General features: G+C 53.6%; 1 long non-coding RNA gene across 1 annotated transcript; it reads right to left on the bottom strand.

Annotated features, from left to right (window-relative positions):
- Positions 1–1,499: 1,499 nt before the first annotated feature.
- Positions 1,500–15,732, bottom strand: LOC140901234 (uncharacterized). The gene is made up of 3 exons (XR_012155804.2): positions 15,376–15,732; positions 14,832–15,004; positions 1,500–2,254 (listed from the first exon to the last, which is right to left on the bottom strand). It is a non-coding gene; the product is annotated as an uncharacterized LOC140901234 (long non-coding RNA).
- Positions 15,733–17,005: the final 1,273 nt, after the last annotated feature.

Below are 17,005 nucleotides of genomic sequence, written 5' to 3' on the forward strand. Positions count from 1 at the left end.
TCCTCTGAAACCTGTCTTTATGCAAAAGGTCTCTTATAAGGTCTCATAACAAAGGTTATAACCTAGTGAATATATTCCTCCTATTTGTATGTATGTATCATTCTTGTATCCGAAGCTAAAAATATGAATGTTAACTCTGAGGTCCTATTGTAATTATGCAAAGTGTGGGCCTTAATGGTGGTTTAGAATCTTGATGGTTCCCATTGACTATGACAATCGGTTGTAAATGTCTCTGTTTACTTACAAACCTTCCTGTGTACGTGTTGGCCAGCACAGAAAGAATGGAGGCTGGGGTCTCACAGGACATGTGATCATGTCACCTGATACTGGAATCCATCCTAAATCTGGTACTTTTCCATTTAGAAGGAGAGGTGGGGACCCAGAGAGACAAAAGGTTCCCACCTTGTGCCAAAGCTATAAAAAGGGGCAGAGCAGGACAGAGGGGGCAGCCAGTCCTGAAAAAGCCCCTGTTTTCCACCCAAGATGCCTGCTGGAACTAACAAGGACTGTACTGGGGAAAGGTTGGGCCCAGACTAGGAAGAAGTCTAGTCTGTGAAAGAAGCTTATTGGAACATCTTTGAGGGTGGGATATTATCTGTAATCAGTTTCTTAATGTATTAGGCTTAGACTTGCGTGTTTTTGCTTTATTTTGCTTGGTGACTTGCTTTGTTCTGTCTGTCTTTACTTGGAACCACCTAAATCCTACTTTTTATACTTTGTTTATTAATGAACCCAGAGTACCTGGGGGACCAAACAGCTGTGCATATCTCTCTATCAGTGTTATAGAGGGCGGACAATTTATAAATTTACCCTGTATAAGCTTTATACAGAGTAAAATAGATTTACTGAGCTGCTGAGCTGCTTTACCAGGCCCTAGTTCATCTGAATCAAGGAACTGGATGAAGGATCTCATTACTCAGCAGGGTGAAGGGTTACCTCTTACAGCTGTAAACTCACATTTTGATCTTGGATACATTGGAGTAATTCCGGAGTAACTCCACTGACTTCAGGGAAATTACTTTGGAGATCCACTGATGTCCCTGAGATCAGAATCAGGCCTCTCCTCTTGTCACACTGCCCTGGCTGTAACACTGGAGGGTAGTCTGTGGAGAGCTCTACCTCTAGACTTGCTGCATGTATAGCTTATCATTTACAGGTCTCAAGCTTCAAGAAGAGGAACCAGCTAATTTCTCTCCCCGGAACTGCCCTGAAGCAGCTGGCCGCTTGCTGGTATAGCTGGGGCTTGTAGGAAGCCACAGAGAAGAGTGTGCAGATTTCCAGCTCAGCACAGCCAGGAGTGGACACTGCAGAGCTGGAGGGTTTGCAGACCATGGTTGTGCAATTAAGCAATGTAAATGTAACCCTTCTGCCCGTCAGAGTTGGCAGCAACAAGGGCCGGGTTCAATATCTAGGGGATTCATTCCAATAACACAATGCAAACCGGCTCGAGCCCCCACCCAGTGACCTGGGACAAATATATACCACCCCCGCTGGGCGCCTCCAAGAGGCAATACTTCCCCTCTGGCAAGCACATAGTCTGAGTGTAGCAAAAAGCCTTTTAATAACAGAGAGAAACAATGTGGCATTATGTTGGGGAAACACCACCAACAGGATTCATAACACAACCCATGAGCAAAAAACCTACCCCAGGCAAATTGGGGCATGCCCTTTTCCCTTTGGTTCTTGAGTCCAGCAACCCCAAATCACCCAAAGTCCCAAAAGTCCAATGCCCCAAAAGTCTCTGTCCCTGGTCAGGGCAGCCCCAGAGTTCGAAAGTTTATCTGCAGAGCTTTACTTCCCAACCTGGGTGGAGATGTGGGGGGGAAAAAAAGGTAAGGGGCACCTTACATGATCAGAAGCTGACCACCCCACAGCTCCATAGGCCTTCGCTCCACTCTGCTCCGCCAGCCGCCCCACAAACTGCTTCGCTCCACTCCGCTCCGCGGCCCACAAGCAGCTCCCGCCGTCCCACAAACTGCTCCACCAGCCGGTCCACAAACTGCTCCGTTCCGCGGCCCACCAGCAGCTCCCGCTGTCCTATGAACTGCTCCACCGGCCTGTCCACAAGGCGCTCCAGCCGTCCCACAAACTGCTCCACAATATATCTTCAGGCTCCCCCGCGACTTAACACAACGCTCAGTGATTTCAGCTCTTAGTCAGTTCAGCTCTTTGGTGAATTCAGTTTGTAGTATGGGAGCCTCAGTGATGGTGCACTATTAGCCCAAAGTGAGCTCAGGAGCCTGTAACAAGACTCCTAATGGAATCAAAATTAGCTCTGATTATTCCACAGCGGAGAGAGGAGAAAGTGCAATTAGCATGTACAGCCCTCACCCAGGGGCCCAGGCCACCAAGTATTAATACTTGTCCCCAGCCTCTCTCAATTCACAGAGTTTTGGAACCCATGACCCTTGCCTAGCGAGTGCTACTTAGTTGATGGCGAGTCCCTCCATCATAACAAAAGGCCACGTACAGTTCCAAGCACAGTTCCCATAATCAGGGGAATAACAATTTATCCTTCCTGCCCCAATAACAGAGACACTGGGGATCCTACAGCAGCCAAAGTGACCATTTGGGCAGCTATGGCCTCATGCTAGGCGGGGTGGGTGTGCCTATGCAAATGAGGATCGGCCCCTGAAGTTCTTTCCACAACTTGCCACACCTCACCACCAGATGTCAGGGTGGAGCTCATCCTGACACTGCTTACATCAATGCTGCACATCCCACCAGCTGCAGCGCAAGCCTTGGAGCTCCCAGCGGCCCCTTGCAACCAGGATGGCCTTTGAAATTTACCACTCGCCCCATTCAGGGGTCTGTTCTCTCTGTCGTGTTGTTGTTATGGAGCCTGGCCCCGATGTTCTATCATTGCATGATCACATGGTATCCTATCTATCCATCTGTCCTTCTTTAGTCCTCCTGCCTTTCACTTTTGCTGGGGCATGGCTGATAGTGAATGTGCATGGGTATATGCCCAGATGAGTGTGCTTTTGCACAAGACTCTCTGGTAGGCAAGGATGCTGGAACTATTTGTAGAGTGGGGGTGCTGAGAGCTATTGAACCAAACTGTAAACCCTATATACAATGGAAACTACTTCAAGCCAGTGGTGCGTCAGACACTGCAGTGACAGGGCAAGATCAGAATCAGGGGTAGGGAGACGCAGCTCATTGCAGTTCCCAGGCCTGCATCCACCTTGGGCTCCTTTCAGCTCCTGAGTTACTGGACTACAGTCCCCCCAGGCACTGGTGCCAACACCAAGGAGACTTGTGGGGGTGAATTTATCTCCTGAGCCCTCACTGTCCTGACCTATTACCTGCTTCCCATAAGAGACACATCCAATTAAACTCTCCCAGATCACACACTGTCACGGTTATTGTCACTCACTGCCCCTCTATGGAGGCATTTGTTCCCCATCTCCCCACCTTACATGGTAACATCAGGGATGACTGCACCCAAGGGGACCTCTTGATTTGTGCTGTCCTCTTCCCTGTGCTGCTGCCTGAAAGCACAATCAAGCACAATCACTAGCAGGCAGATTTTCAAGACAAGGAACACATATGACTCCTTAGTTCTTCCAAGAGGCTAACGTGCCCAGCTACCAAGGACAGCAGGGGTACGTTGGGGGTGTGCTTTGAGTTATTGGCCCCTGGAAGGAGTGCAGCATATATAGTATAGGGGAATGTGCTTCCCCTTTGATTGTACATTACAAAGCTGCCCCTTATTCCCATGATTAAGCGGCATTGTGCTTTCAGCTGGCGCTGTTCCAGGATTTTCTCCCTAGCTAAGAGGAAGAATAGTCTTGTGGCTAAAAGTCTGGGGAGCAGATCTTCAGCTGGTGTAAAGCATCCTAGCTCCATCCATGAAGCTGTGACCATTTTCACCAGCTGAGGATCTGACCTAAGATAAGGGAGGGCATTTGGATTCAGAAAGAGATGGACATTAATCCAGTGGCTGGGAAAAAGTCCCTGTTAGGGGCTGTTTCAGCCAAACACAAGCTGTATACAACATGAGGTCAGGGGATAGCCATATCCCTGCTCTCACATGGATCCTGGATATGATGCCACAGGAGGCTCTTGTTAAACTAGGGTTAAGTGCAGCCAGATCATGGTAAAATCGATCACTGCATGGTTCCAGACAAGGAGCCATTCCCAGGTGGCCACTGCCAGCGTCAGGACAAGGATGTTCAGCGGGGCACACACCGATTTCACTAAATCTCAGAGAGCTCCACTTCCCAGGTCCTCAGCTTCAGCTGATCAGTGTCAGGCTATGTCAGTGCTTTCAAGAACAGGCGGTCGGGGGGTCGGCAATGGCCTTTCTGGGCTCTCAGGAGGATTATTGTGAGCTCGAGAGGCATTCCGATGTCCGCCCAGCACGTGTTGGCTCAGGGTGGCATTCGGAGCTCCTCTTGACAACCTGAAGACAGGGCCTCCATGTAAGAGTCAGGGTCATGATTTTCAAGAGCGGCTAGTTGTTTCAGGGGCCCAGTCCATGACCCCTTAAAGAGAAAGCCCTGAGCACCCCCTGTCTGAGATCAGGCCCCTTTAATGTGTCAAGTTGGACCTCCAAGAACCACAGGCCCTTTTTTAAAGGCTAAGGAGGACATTTTTCAAGCAGAGCAAGGTGCATTATGTCACACTGCAACGCTAAGGCAGGACAAGCCCCCAGGACCCGAGCGGCTCAGCAACGCAGGTGTTGGCAGACTGTGCGTTTCCAGGACAAATTCACGTTTCAAAATCATTTTAAAAAATGGCTCAGACCATGAGGTAGCTTAACCGAAAGAACCCCCCAAAATGAAACCCCTCCAAATGTAAAAAGACCGTGCGCGCACACACAGAGCTACAGTACAACACAGCCCCCGCCTGCTCTCCCTTCCACACAGGGAGAGGAGCCGGCAGGGGTACCTCAAGGGAAGGGCTGTGCCCAGCACATGGAAGCTGACAGTAGACACATGCCAGGTACCCGGTACTGGATCATCTGATGCCAGCGGGCTGGGCGCCAGCCATGGCCTCAGGACAACTTATGAGGAAATTTCCATTTTTCAACCTGATTGTTCCTATTGACCTCCTGTGGGGTTTTGCTGGCTGGGAACACCACGAGATGCCGTCGCTTGGTGTGAGACAGAACAAGACGTGCGCTCGGTCCTGTGACATGCTGGGGTCAGTGGAGTGATCCTGGGAACTACAGGCCAGTCAGCCTCACCTCAGTTCCTGGAAAAATCATGGAGCAGGTCCTCAAAGAATCAATCCTGAAGCACTTGCATGAGAGGAAAGTGATCAGGAACAGCCAGCATGGATTCACCAAGGGAAGGTCATGCCTGACTAATCTAATCACCTTTTATGATGAGATTACTGGTTCTGTGGATGAAGGGAAAGCAGTGGATGTATTGTTTCTTGACTTTAGCAAAGCTTTTGACACGGTCTCCCATAGTATTCTTGTCACCAAGTTAAGGAAGTATGGGCTGGATGAATGCACTATAAGGTGGGTAGAAAGCTGGCTAGATTGTCGGGCTCAACGGGTAGTGATCAATGGCTCCATGTCTAGTTGGCAGCCGGTATCAAGTGGAGTGCCCCAAGGGTCGGTCCTGGGGCCGGTTTTATTCAATATCTTCATAAATGATCTGGAGGATGGTGTGGATTGCACTCTCAGCAAATTTGCGGATGATACTAAACTGGGAGGAGTGGTAGATACGCTGGAGGGGAGGGATAGGATACAGAAGGACCTAGACCAATTGGAAGATTGGGCCAAAAGGAATCTGATGAGGTTCAATAAGGATAAGTGCAGGGTCCTGCACTTAGGACGGAAGAACCCAATGCACAGCTACAGACTAGGGACCGAATGGCTAGGCAGCAGTTCTGCGGAAAAGGACCTAGGGGTGACAGTGGACGAGAAGCTGGATATGAGTCAGCAGTGTGCCCTTGTTGCCAAGAAGGCCAATGGCATTTTGGGATGTATAAGTAGGGGCATAGCGAGCAGATCGAGGGACGTGATCGTTCCCCTCTATTCGACATTGGTGAGGCCTCATCTGGAGTACTGTGTCCAGTTTTGGGCCCCACACTTCAAGAAGGATGTGGATAAATTGGAGAGAGTCCAGCGAAGGGCAACAAAAATGATTAGGGGACTGGAACACATGAGTTATGAGGAGAGGCTGAGGGAGCTGGGATTGTTTAGCCTGCAGAAGAGAAGAATGAGGGGGGATTTGATAGCTGCTTTCAACTACCTGAAAGGGGGTTCCAAAGAGGATGGCTCTAGACTGTTCTCAATGGTAGCAGATGACAGAACGAGGAGTAATGGTCTCAAGTTGCAGTGGGGGAGGTTTAGATTGGATATTAGGAAAAACTTTTTCACTAAGAGGGTGGTGAAACACTGGAATGCGTTACCTAGGGAGGTGGTAGAATCTCCTTCCTTAGAGGTTTTTAAGGTCAGGCTTGACAAAGCCCTGGCTGGGATGATTTAACTGGGAATTGGTCCTGCTTTGAGCAGGGGGTTGGACTAGATGACCTTCTGGGGTCCCTTCCAACCCTGATATTCTATGATTCTATGATTCTATGAGTGGAGCTGCCTGGGATTAACCCTGAGGGAAAGAACTAGGGAATCCCAACAGGTGGCTACTGGGCTACATGCAGGTGAAATCTCCCCTTCTCACGCAGCGACCTGCACTCAGTGCCTGATCCAAAATCCATGGAGGTCAATGGGAGACTTTCTTCTGGCTTTGGATCAGGCTCTTAAAGATCAGATGAAGCCCCATTGAAGCAGAGACACTGATGCCCTGGATCCCTCCCGCCCCCAGAGCCATTCACACCTGCCAGGGCAGAGCGTGTGTCAAGTGTTACCCCATGACAGCAGCTGCATTCAACAGCCGTTGTGACAAGCAGAGACTCAGACATCATCCTCCAGGGTACAGGCCACCCACCCACCAACCAGCTACTCGGTTGGCATCTCAGAGCCCCCAGCTCACATCCTCTTCATTACAGACAATTCACGTTTGCTTGTCACTCTTGTTGCCAAATGGAAAAATCCATCTTTTCTCTCCCAGCCAGTTTAATCCTGTCCCACCAGGGGGATCTTAGACATAATCCACTCTCTCTTGATGGCTGGAAGGCATCACTTCAACCAGCCCTGGGGACGCTTCTCCTTTCATTGGTGGCAAAAGTGGGAGAATGATGGATGGGTGTGATGCGTAGCTGAGCAAACCACGTCACTGTGTTTGGATCCCACCAGAGCCAGCACCCTGGCAGGACTTCAGAGCTCCCCATCCTGGTCAGTAGCCAGGTGCTCAGAGGCATGATGGAAATGTACAATTTTTCCCACCGCAGAAACACTGCTTTGGTTCCGCAGAGCAGCAGCGATTGGAGGCAATTTTTACTTTGTTAAGCAGAAGGCGATCAATCGCTGTTTTTGCAGGGTTCGCTACTGCAAGGCAGGGCAGCTGGATTAGCAAGAGGCAAAACAAACAAACAGACAGACAGACAGAGAGGTTGCTGAGGTTTAGAAAGTGGAAGTGTTTCCCGTCCGATGTATCAGTTTGAAAGGAGGTCAAATCTGGGGTAAGAACCCCCTGGTGCTGCCCTTTGATCTGCCGGGTAGAAGGAAACCAGGGGCAATCATAGAATCATAGAATATCAGGGTTGGAAGGGACCCCAGAAGGTCATCTAGTCCAGCCCCCTGCTCGAAGCAGGACCAATTCCCAGTTAAATCATCCCAGCCAGGGCTTTGTCAAGCCTGACCTTAAAAACCTCTAAGGAAGGAGATTCTACCACCTCCCTAGGTAACGCATTCCGGTGTTTCACCACCCTCTTAGTGAAAAAGTTTTTTCTAATATCCAATCTAAACCTCCCCCACTGCAACTTGAGACCATTACTCCTCGTTCTGTCATCTGCTACCATTGAGAACAGTCTAGAGCCATCCTCTTTGGAACCCCCTTTCAGGTAGTTGAAAGCAGCTATCAAATCCCCCCTCATTCTTCTCTTCTGCAGGCTAAACAATCCCAGCTCCCTCAGCCTCTCCTCGTAAGTCATGTGTTCTAGACCCCTAATCATTTTTGTTGCCCTTCGCTGGACTCTCTCCAATTTATCCACATCCTTCTTGTAGTGTGGGGCCCAAAACTGGACACAGTACTCCAGATGAGGCCTCACCAATGTCGAATAGAGGGGAACGATCACATCCCTCGATCTGCTCGCTATGCCCCTACTTATACATCCCAAAATGCCATTGGCCTTCTTGGCAACAAGGGCACACTGCTGACTCATATCCAGCTTCTCGTCCACTGTCACCCCTAGGTCCTTTTCCGCAGAACTGCTGCCTAGCCATTTGGTCCCTAGTCTGTAGCGGTGCATTGGATTCTTCCATCCTAAGTGCAGGACCCTGTTAACCAAGGACACTGAAAGTCCTGGATCCCAGAGAACACACAGTCCATTGCTGATGGGGTTAGAGCCGGCCCTTCGCCAGCCCCCAGCACACCACATGGATCAATCCATAAACCAGAGTCCAGCTGCCGCTTCTTATGTAAGGGGTGGCACGACGCAAGAAACGCACCCGGGAGAAGGGCCCGGCGGCTGCTGTTCCCTCAGGTCAGTTTCACGGCAAGTTCTGCACCCCAAGGGAGAGAAGGCTTTGGTTTCTTTGACCATGGGATGGTGTTCCATGAAGGAGGAGTGCTGGGCAGAGACGGGCTCCATCTTACGAAGAGAGGGAAGAGCATCTTTGCCAGCAGGCTGGCTAACCTAGTGAGGAGGGCTTTAAACTAGGTTCACCGGGGGAAGGAGACCAAAGCCCTGAGGTAAGTGGGAAAGCGGGATACCGGGAGGAAGCACAGGCAGGAATGTCTGTGAGGGGAGGGCTCCTGCCTCATACTGGGAATGAGGGGCAATCAACAGGTTATCTCAAGTGCTTATATACAAATGCACAAAGCCTTGGAAACAAGCAGGGAGAACTGGAGGTCCTGGTGATGTCAAGGAACTATGACGTGATCGGAATAACAGAGACTTGGTGGGATAACTCACATGACTGGAGTACTGTCATGGATGGTTATAAACTGTTCAGGAAGGACAGGCAGGGCAGAAAAGGTGGGGGAGTAGCACTGTATGTAAGGGAGCAGTATGACTGCTCAGAGCTCCGGTACGAAACTGCAGAAAAACCTGAGTGTCTCTGGATTAAGTTTAGAAGTGTGTGCAACAAGAGTGATGTAGTGGTGGGAGTCTGCTATAGACCACCGGACCAGGGGGATGAGGTAGATGAGGCTTTCTTCCGGCAGCTCACGGAAGCTACTAGATCGCATGCCCTGATTCTCATGGGTGACTTTAATTTTCCTGATATCTGCTGGGAGAGCAATACAGCGGTGCATAGACAATCCAGGAAGTTTTTGGAAAGCGTAGGAGACAATTTCCTGGCGCAAGTGCTAGAGGAGCCAACTAGGGGGGGCGCTTTTCTTGACCTGCTGCTCACAAACCGGGTAGAATTAGTGGGGGAAGCAAAAGTGGATGGGAATCTGGGAGGCAGTGACCATGAGTTGGTTGAGTTCAGGATCCTGACGCAGGGAAGAAAGGTAAGCAGCAGGATACGGACCCTGGACTTCAGGAAAGCAGACTTCGACTCCCTCAGGGAACGGATGGCCAGGATCCCCTGGGGGACTAACTTGAAGGGGAAAGGAGTCCAGGAGAGCTGGCTGTATTTCAAGGAATCCCTGTTGAGGTTACAGGGACAAACCATCCCGATGAGTCGAAAGAATAGTAAATATGGCAGGCGACCAGCTTGGCTTAATGGTGAAATCCTAGCGGATCTTAAACATAAAAAAGAAGCTTACAAGAAGTGGAAGGTTGGACATATGACCAGGGAAGAGTATAAAAATATTGCTCGGGCATGTAGGAATGAAATCAGGAGGGCCAAATCGCACCTGGAGCTGCAGCTAGCCAGAGATGTCAAGAGTAACAAGAAGGGTTTCTTCAGGTATGTTGGCAACAAGAAGAAAGCCAAGGAATGTGTGGGCCCCTTACTGAATGAGGGAGGCAACCTAGTGACAGAGGATGTGGAAAAAGCTAATGTACTCAATGCTTTTTTTGCCTCTGTTTTCACTAACAAGGTCAGCTCCCAGACTGCTGCGCTGGGCAACACAAAATGCGGAAGAGATGGCCAGCCCTCTGTGGAGATAGAGGTGGTTAGGGACTATTTAGAAAAGCTGGACGTGCACAAGTCCATGGGGCCGGACGAGTTGCATCCGAGAGTGCTGAAGGAATTGGCGGCTGTGATTGCAGAGCCATTGGCCATTATCTTTGAAAACTCGTGGCGAACCGGGGAAGTCCCAGATGACTGGAAAAAGGCTAATGTAGTGCCAATCTTTAAAAAAGAGAAGAAGGAGGATCCTGGGAACTACAGGCCAGTCAGCCTCACCTCAGTCCCTGGAAAAATCATGGAGCAGGTCCTCAAAGAATCAATCCTGAAGCACTTGCATGAGAGGAAAGTGATCAGGAACAGCCAGCATGGATTCACCAAGGGAAGGTCATGCCTGACTAATCTAATCGCCTTTTATGATGAGATTACTGGTTCTGTGGATGAAGGGAAAGCAGTGGATGTATTGTTTCTTGACTTTAGCAAAGCTTTTGACACGGTCTCCCACAGTATTCTTGTCAGCAAGTTAAGGAAGTATGGGCTGGATGAATGCACTACAAGGTGGGTAGAAAGCTGGCTAGATTGTCGGGCTCAACGGGTAGTGATCAATGGCTCCATGTCTAGTTGGCAGCCAGTGTCAAGTGGAGTACCCCAAGGGTCGGTCCTGGGGCCAGTTTTGTTCAATATCTTCATAAATAATCTGGAGGATGGTGTGGATTGCACTCTCAGCAAATTTGCGGATGATACTAAACTGGGAGGAGTGGTAGATATGCTGGAGGGGAGGGATAGGATACAGAAGGACCTAGACAAATTGGAGGATTGGGCCAAAAGAAATCTGATGAGGTTCAATAAGGATAAGTGCAGGGTCCTGCACTTAGGACGGAAGAACCCAATGCACAGCTACAGACTAGGGACCGAATGGCTAGGCAGCAGTTCTGCGGAAAAGGACCTAGGGGTGACAGTGGACGAGAAGCTGGATATGAGTCAGCAGTGTGCCCTTGTTGCCAAGAAGGCCAATGGCATTTTGGGATGTATAAGTAGGGGCATAGCGAGCAGATCGAGGGACGTGATTGTTCCCCTCTATTCGACATTGGTGAGGCCTCATCTGGAGTACTGTGTCCAGTTTTGGGCCCCACACTTCAAGAAGGATGTGGATAAATTGGAGAGAGTCCAGCGAAGGGCAACAAAAATGATTAGGGGACTGGAACACATGAGTTATGAGGAGAGGCTGAGGGAGCTGGGATTGTTTAGCCTGCAGAAGAGAAGAATGAGGGGGGATTTGATAGCTGCTTTCAACTCCCTGAAAGGGGGTTCCAAAGAGGATGGCTCTAGACTGTTCTCAATGGTAGCAGATGACAGAACGAGGAGTAATGGTCTCAAGTTGCAGTGGGGGAGGTTTAGATTGGATATTAGGAAAAACTTTTTCACTAAGAGGGTGGTGAAACACTGGAATGCGTTACCTAGGGAGGTGGTAGAATCTCCTTCCTTAGAGGTTTTTAAGGTCAGGCTTGACAAAGCCCTGGCTGGGATGATTTAACTGGGAATTGGTCCTGCTTTGAGCAGGGGGTTGGACTAGATGACCTTCTGGGGTCCCTTCCAACCCTGATATTCTATGATTCTATGATTCTATGAAGCAGCAGCGAGAAGTTGCCTGATGAAGGTTCGGGCTGCACTGGGCATTGGCTGCGTGGGACTGGGACTCCTTAGCCAGTCATTGGGGAGGAGGGAGTGAAGGTAGCGAAGGACCCCAGTGAGAGCGAGTCCATGTGCTTTGGGGAGTGCAGCACTGTGGGATGCCCACATGGCTCTGGCAGCTGCAGGCACTTGGCTGTGGATGCCCCAGAGGAAGGGGGGCCCCCAAGCATGGTGGGAGATGGTGGTGAGAGACCTCATGGAATTTTGACCTTTATAAAACCGAAATCTGGGGTGACCTTGGTGATTTAGTGACTTGTGCCAGAGCAGGAGTGCAGGTGGGTGGCAAGCAGAGCATGGGCAGGGGCTGCGCAAACCCTCATTGCCCCTCCAGCTCAGCTAATGCACCTCAAATCTCACGTGGGCCCCTCCCACTACCCCAGTCCCCCCCGCCCCTTGTCCAGCTCCATTCTAGCCCTGCCCTGCTCCCTGCTGCAGATCCCACCCAGAGCGCCCCACACCCTCCGCCTTTGACACTGCACCCCTCTCCTGACCATATAACCACCCCCTGCCCACCCTTCATCCCACTACTCTAGTCCTGGACCTCTCCTGAGCCAGGCTCCACAGGCTGGCAGGCATGGAACTGCCCCAAGCAAACCTAAACCCCCCCTGTGAGATGGTGTGGATAGCTTAGCCCTTTTCCAAGCATTAAAGCCTTTCCAGGCTATTAAAAATCCCCAGGTCCCAATCCGTTCTCGAGGGTGCTTAAAACATTCTTTTAAACCCCACTATAAAAGCTTTGATCCCTTCCCGCAGCAGCTGGGAACAAGCTAGTCCCATGCTCAGCAGAGATGGCACCAAGCCAGTTTTCCAAATGGGCAGTGAGAGGATCACAGGGAACAGCGAACAGACCAGTGCGTGATTAAGGCTCAGTCAGGTTGGGGGGTGTCCAAAGTGAACAGATCCAGAAATTCCACTTTTCCTTGGAGATACCCACAGGGATTTTTCCCCTATGAGCCAGCTTCTCTCCACCCCCAAGGCAAAAGGGGGGACACCTTGGCTCAGAACAAGGTGGGTCAGATGCAGAGGTCGACAATTGCCAGGCAGCATGTGGATTTGGTCCGGAGACACAGCAATGGAGCTGCTGCCGGAGCCCCTTGTGCAGAAGCCTCAGTGCAGTGCTGGGGCTGGGAGGGCGTCTCTGGGAGCAGGTCGTTCCCCAGCGGTGCTCTATGCACCCTGCTGGTGCCAGGCTGGGGTCGGCCCTGAGCGTGGTACTGGGGCGATCTTCGGGCAGCACACAAGCCCTCTCCGCATTTTGGTACCGGCCGGCAGAACCCAGCTCTGCTGAACGACGAGGTGTAAAGAGGGGCGCCTGCAGCCGCTTCCAGGGGGAATGAGACCCAAGGCACCAGGGCGGAGTGGAGGCCAGCAGCAGGATGCAGGATCCCTCACACATATCCAGGCTCCAGAGCATCGGGGGTGCTGAACGGACTGTGGGGCAGACTGGAAGGATCCCATTGAGTCTCTCAGCTCAGGGTCCTCCCCGGGACTGGCAAGGCCGTGTCTCGAAGCACGGCCTGGCCATGACCCGGTCATCAGAACGCCCTATGCATCATGGAAAGCCAGCGTGGGGCTGGACGGGAACGACGCCCCCTAGCCGTGGGAGCTGGCAGTGCACAAAGCCCTGCCGAGGCGCCGTCACCCCAGGGTCCTGGGAACTAGAACACACCCAGGCCAGGCGGCTCCCAGCTCTTGCACATGAAGCGGCTTCACGGCCAGAGGGGCTGGGGCGTTCGCCCACCAGGGAGCCTGACAGTCACCAGGGCTCCTGCCTTTGCAGCGTCTAGCTCGGGCCGTTCCAGAACCTTCTCCTGTTCCAGACCTTCACTGTCAGGTCGCTGGGGAACGAAGGGAGAGAGGAAGTGAGGCCAGGGGCTGCCCATGCGCGAGCCCCACCCCGGCCGTGCCCTGCCCCCAGCCCCTCCCCACCCCCACGTGCATCATGCTGCAGGCCAGGAGACCCAGGCCCCAGTGTGTGGGACAATGGGAGCATGGAGCCATTGCTCGGGGCGGGGGCAGTGTGTCGAGCCCCGTGCGCCCCCCACCCCTCCCCTGCCTAGGAGACGGACCTGCTGCTGGCTGCTTCCGGGGCGCAGCATGGAGCCAGGACAGGTAGAGACTAGCCTGCCTTAGCCCCGCTGTGCCGCTGACTGGACTTTTAACGAAAACCGGATGCCTGGCAACCCGAGCCCGGTGCCCGACAGAGGTGTGTCCCTGGGCTGAGAGGGCGACAGCCCGGTGCCCAGCAGGGCCCTGTGTCCCCGGGGTGAGAGAGCCTAGGGTTGCCAGCCCTCCCGGATTCACCAGGAGTCTTCCAGAATCACGCCCTATCTCCCAAAGCTGCTGAAGCCCAAACCAGGAGATTTTAGGCACTGAAAGTCCAGCACTGAAAGTAGCTGTCATGTCCCTGCGGCCGCTGGGGGTGGGGCAGGCAGCTCCACACGCTGCTCCCACCCCCAGCACCAACTCCGCAGCTTCCACTGGCCAGGAACTGCAGCAAATGGGAGCTGTGGAGGCGGTGCTGCTGGCATGGGCAGCATGTGGAGACCCTGGTCCCCCCCACACCAGGGGCCGCAGGGACGTGACAGCTGCTTTCAGGAGTGGTGCGGAGCCAGGGCAGGCAGGGAGCCTGCCTTATCCCCGCTGCGCCCCCAACTGGGAGCTGCCCAAGGTAAGCGCTGCCCGGCCAGAGCCTGCACCCCGCATTCCCTCCCGCACCTCAACCCCCTGCCTTCCTGAGTCCCCTCCTGCACCCAAACTCCCTCCCAGAGCCCACAGCCCCTCCCGCACCCCAACCCCCTGCCCCAGCCTGGTCAAAGAGAGTGAGGGTTGGGGAGAGCGAGCAACGGGGGGGGGAATGGAGTGAGCGGGGCAGGGCCTTTGAGAAGGAGCAGGGCAGGGGGCGGGGCAAGGATGTTTGGGTTCGCGTGGTTAGACAGGTGGCAACCCTAAGAGAGCCCCTTAACCGTCTGTTATTGTGTGACTGAAGAAAGGTGCCGGGACCCAGGAGGTGACCAGGCACGACCGGGAGTGAGCCTACCTGGGTATTGATGTAATCAGGGCCCCTCTGTTTACAGTGCTCCCAATCCAGCAGGTGACGCACCAGGAGAGGCCTGTCCTGGGTGCAGCAGGCCCGTGGCTTGCTGGATGAAGCTCATGAAATCGGGAGCTGTTCCCAAAATCCTCGGGCCCTAAAACACTGCAGCGTGTGAGCTGAAAGAGAAGCCCTACGGCGTCAGCATGACAGCTCTCTCTGCAGCGCGGTGACGTCACGGCAGCCTCCCCGCGCCAGCCCAGGGTGGCAAATGTTCCTGCCTGATGCAAGCAAATGGTGATGGGCGAAGGAGAACCCATCCCATGTGCCCTTCCCCAGCCCCCGGAGCTCACTCAGCCCGAGCCACAGTCACCCTGGAGATGGGGTGGCAGGTGCATGACCCCAGCCCCTCTTTTGGGCAGGGTGCATGGCTGCAGCACTTGCCCTCCTTAGCAGCGCTGTGGTCCCGAGGGCAATGGATGCTCGTCAGCAGCACTGCTCTGCCCTAATGCCTGGGTCCTAGGATCGGCAGCTCCATCCGGAGCCTTACCACAATCACGAGGGTGTTCCAAGACGCCGAGAACACTTCGGAAGAGGTATCCCCTTGGTAATTCCTCTGCAGCTCCGACGGGAAGAATTCAGACTTGATCTGCAGGAAAGACGAAGCCAGCTCAGCCCTTCTGCTCGTAAACTGGGCCCCAATGGAAGGGGCCAGAGTGACAGCCCTGGAGAGTGACGGCCTCCGCTCCCAGGCCCTCCTCCTGGCTCAGCCCAGGCAGCCACAGGGCACTGCCAAAGCGGTTCTGGAGGGGCCCTCTAGGGCTTGTGGGGCTTCAGCCTTCTGGCCCTGCTGTGGGCATGTGTGCATGGCACCTGGGACCGAGCAGACTTGTGCTGGCGCAGTCGAAATAGCTTGTAGACGCTGCGCCGCAGGCTGGAGCGTGGGTGGGGGTGGGCTGGAGAGCCTGAATGCTGGCAGAGCGCCAGCATTAAAGTGACACAAGGCGGAGCAGCAGCCAAGCGTCAGTGCGAGCCTGCCTGGCAGGAGCCGTGGGCCTGGGCTGGAGGCTCGCGCCCGGCTGCAGCATAGCCATTCCCTGTCTGCACAAGGACTGCTTTCAGCCACCCCACTTTTCCCATGCCTGTCCTTGCCCACGTAAGGGGCTGGGTGGCACCTCCCAGCGCCAGGCACTGCCCCAGAGCAGACACGCCCAGGGAGGTGGCTCTGTCCAGCTCTGGTGGGGAGCTGTGAGACTTCAGACTGCTCACCTCTCGAGGAGCCACCACTGGACACTGCCGGCTGGGGGCAGGCCTAGGCTGATGCACTGGAGACAAATGGCTCCACCACTAATTCCCTGTCCCCAAACGCAGAGTCACCCTCCTGGGGGCTCCCGGTGGGTCAATGGGACGGGAGCAGAGCCCGTGGGCCGAGGTGCCAGGAACAACCAAGCTGGGCTTCTGCTTGCTAGCACTCTGCTGGGGCACCGTTGCCACCCCTGGAATGGCTGCAGATTCCCATCTCCTCCAGCCCGCGTGGTGGCCGTGGTGGTGAAGAGGCCATGCCCTGTACTGAGCCCGGACAATGGCCCCTGCTCTCAGCCTAGCCGGACTCCCATGTGTGAGGGCTCTAATCTACTCCCCTGGCTGCTGCCTGCCGCCAAGGCACTAGCTGTATCCTGGGTCACAGCACAGGCCGTAGGGGGCTGGGCGGAGCCAGGATGAGGTTGGTGCTGCCAAGTGGGCCAGAACCCCCCAGCTGTTACCTGCTTCCTGTGCACCGGGACAAGCGTGGCAGCCACAAGCTGCGTGGCATATATCAGGAACACCAGCATGAAGAACTAAAAGGGAAGGGAGAACGGGGGTTGGGTTGGTGCCCAGTGCAGGGTCCTGGGGGTCACCCTGTCTGCCAGGGCTGGGGTAGTGCCTGGCACAGGGCCTGGGGGGTCACCCTGCCTGCTGTGCCGGGGGCAGTGCCTGACCCTTTAAGGATAAGGCCTTTGTCTGCAGCCATATTGTAAGGCCTAAAGCCTCAGACCTTCGCAGCCAGATTAAAAGAGCAGCTGAGCAGCAGCCATGAGCTGACAAGCAGGAAGTCACAGCCTCACATTCCAACTAAATTACATTAAAAGAATGTAAAATCAGGCTGTCAAGAAGGAGACCCCGTCCTAATGGCCCCCACT

The sequence above is a fragment of the Lepidochelys kempii genome, chromosome 21 (assembly GCF_965140285.1).
Source record: "Lepidochelys kempii isolate rLepKem1 chromosome 21, rLepKem1.hap1, whole genome shotgun sequence".
NCBI classification, from domain to species: Eukaryota; Metazoa; Chordata; order Testudines; family Cheloniidae; genus Lepidochelys; species Lepidochelys kempii.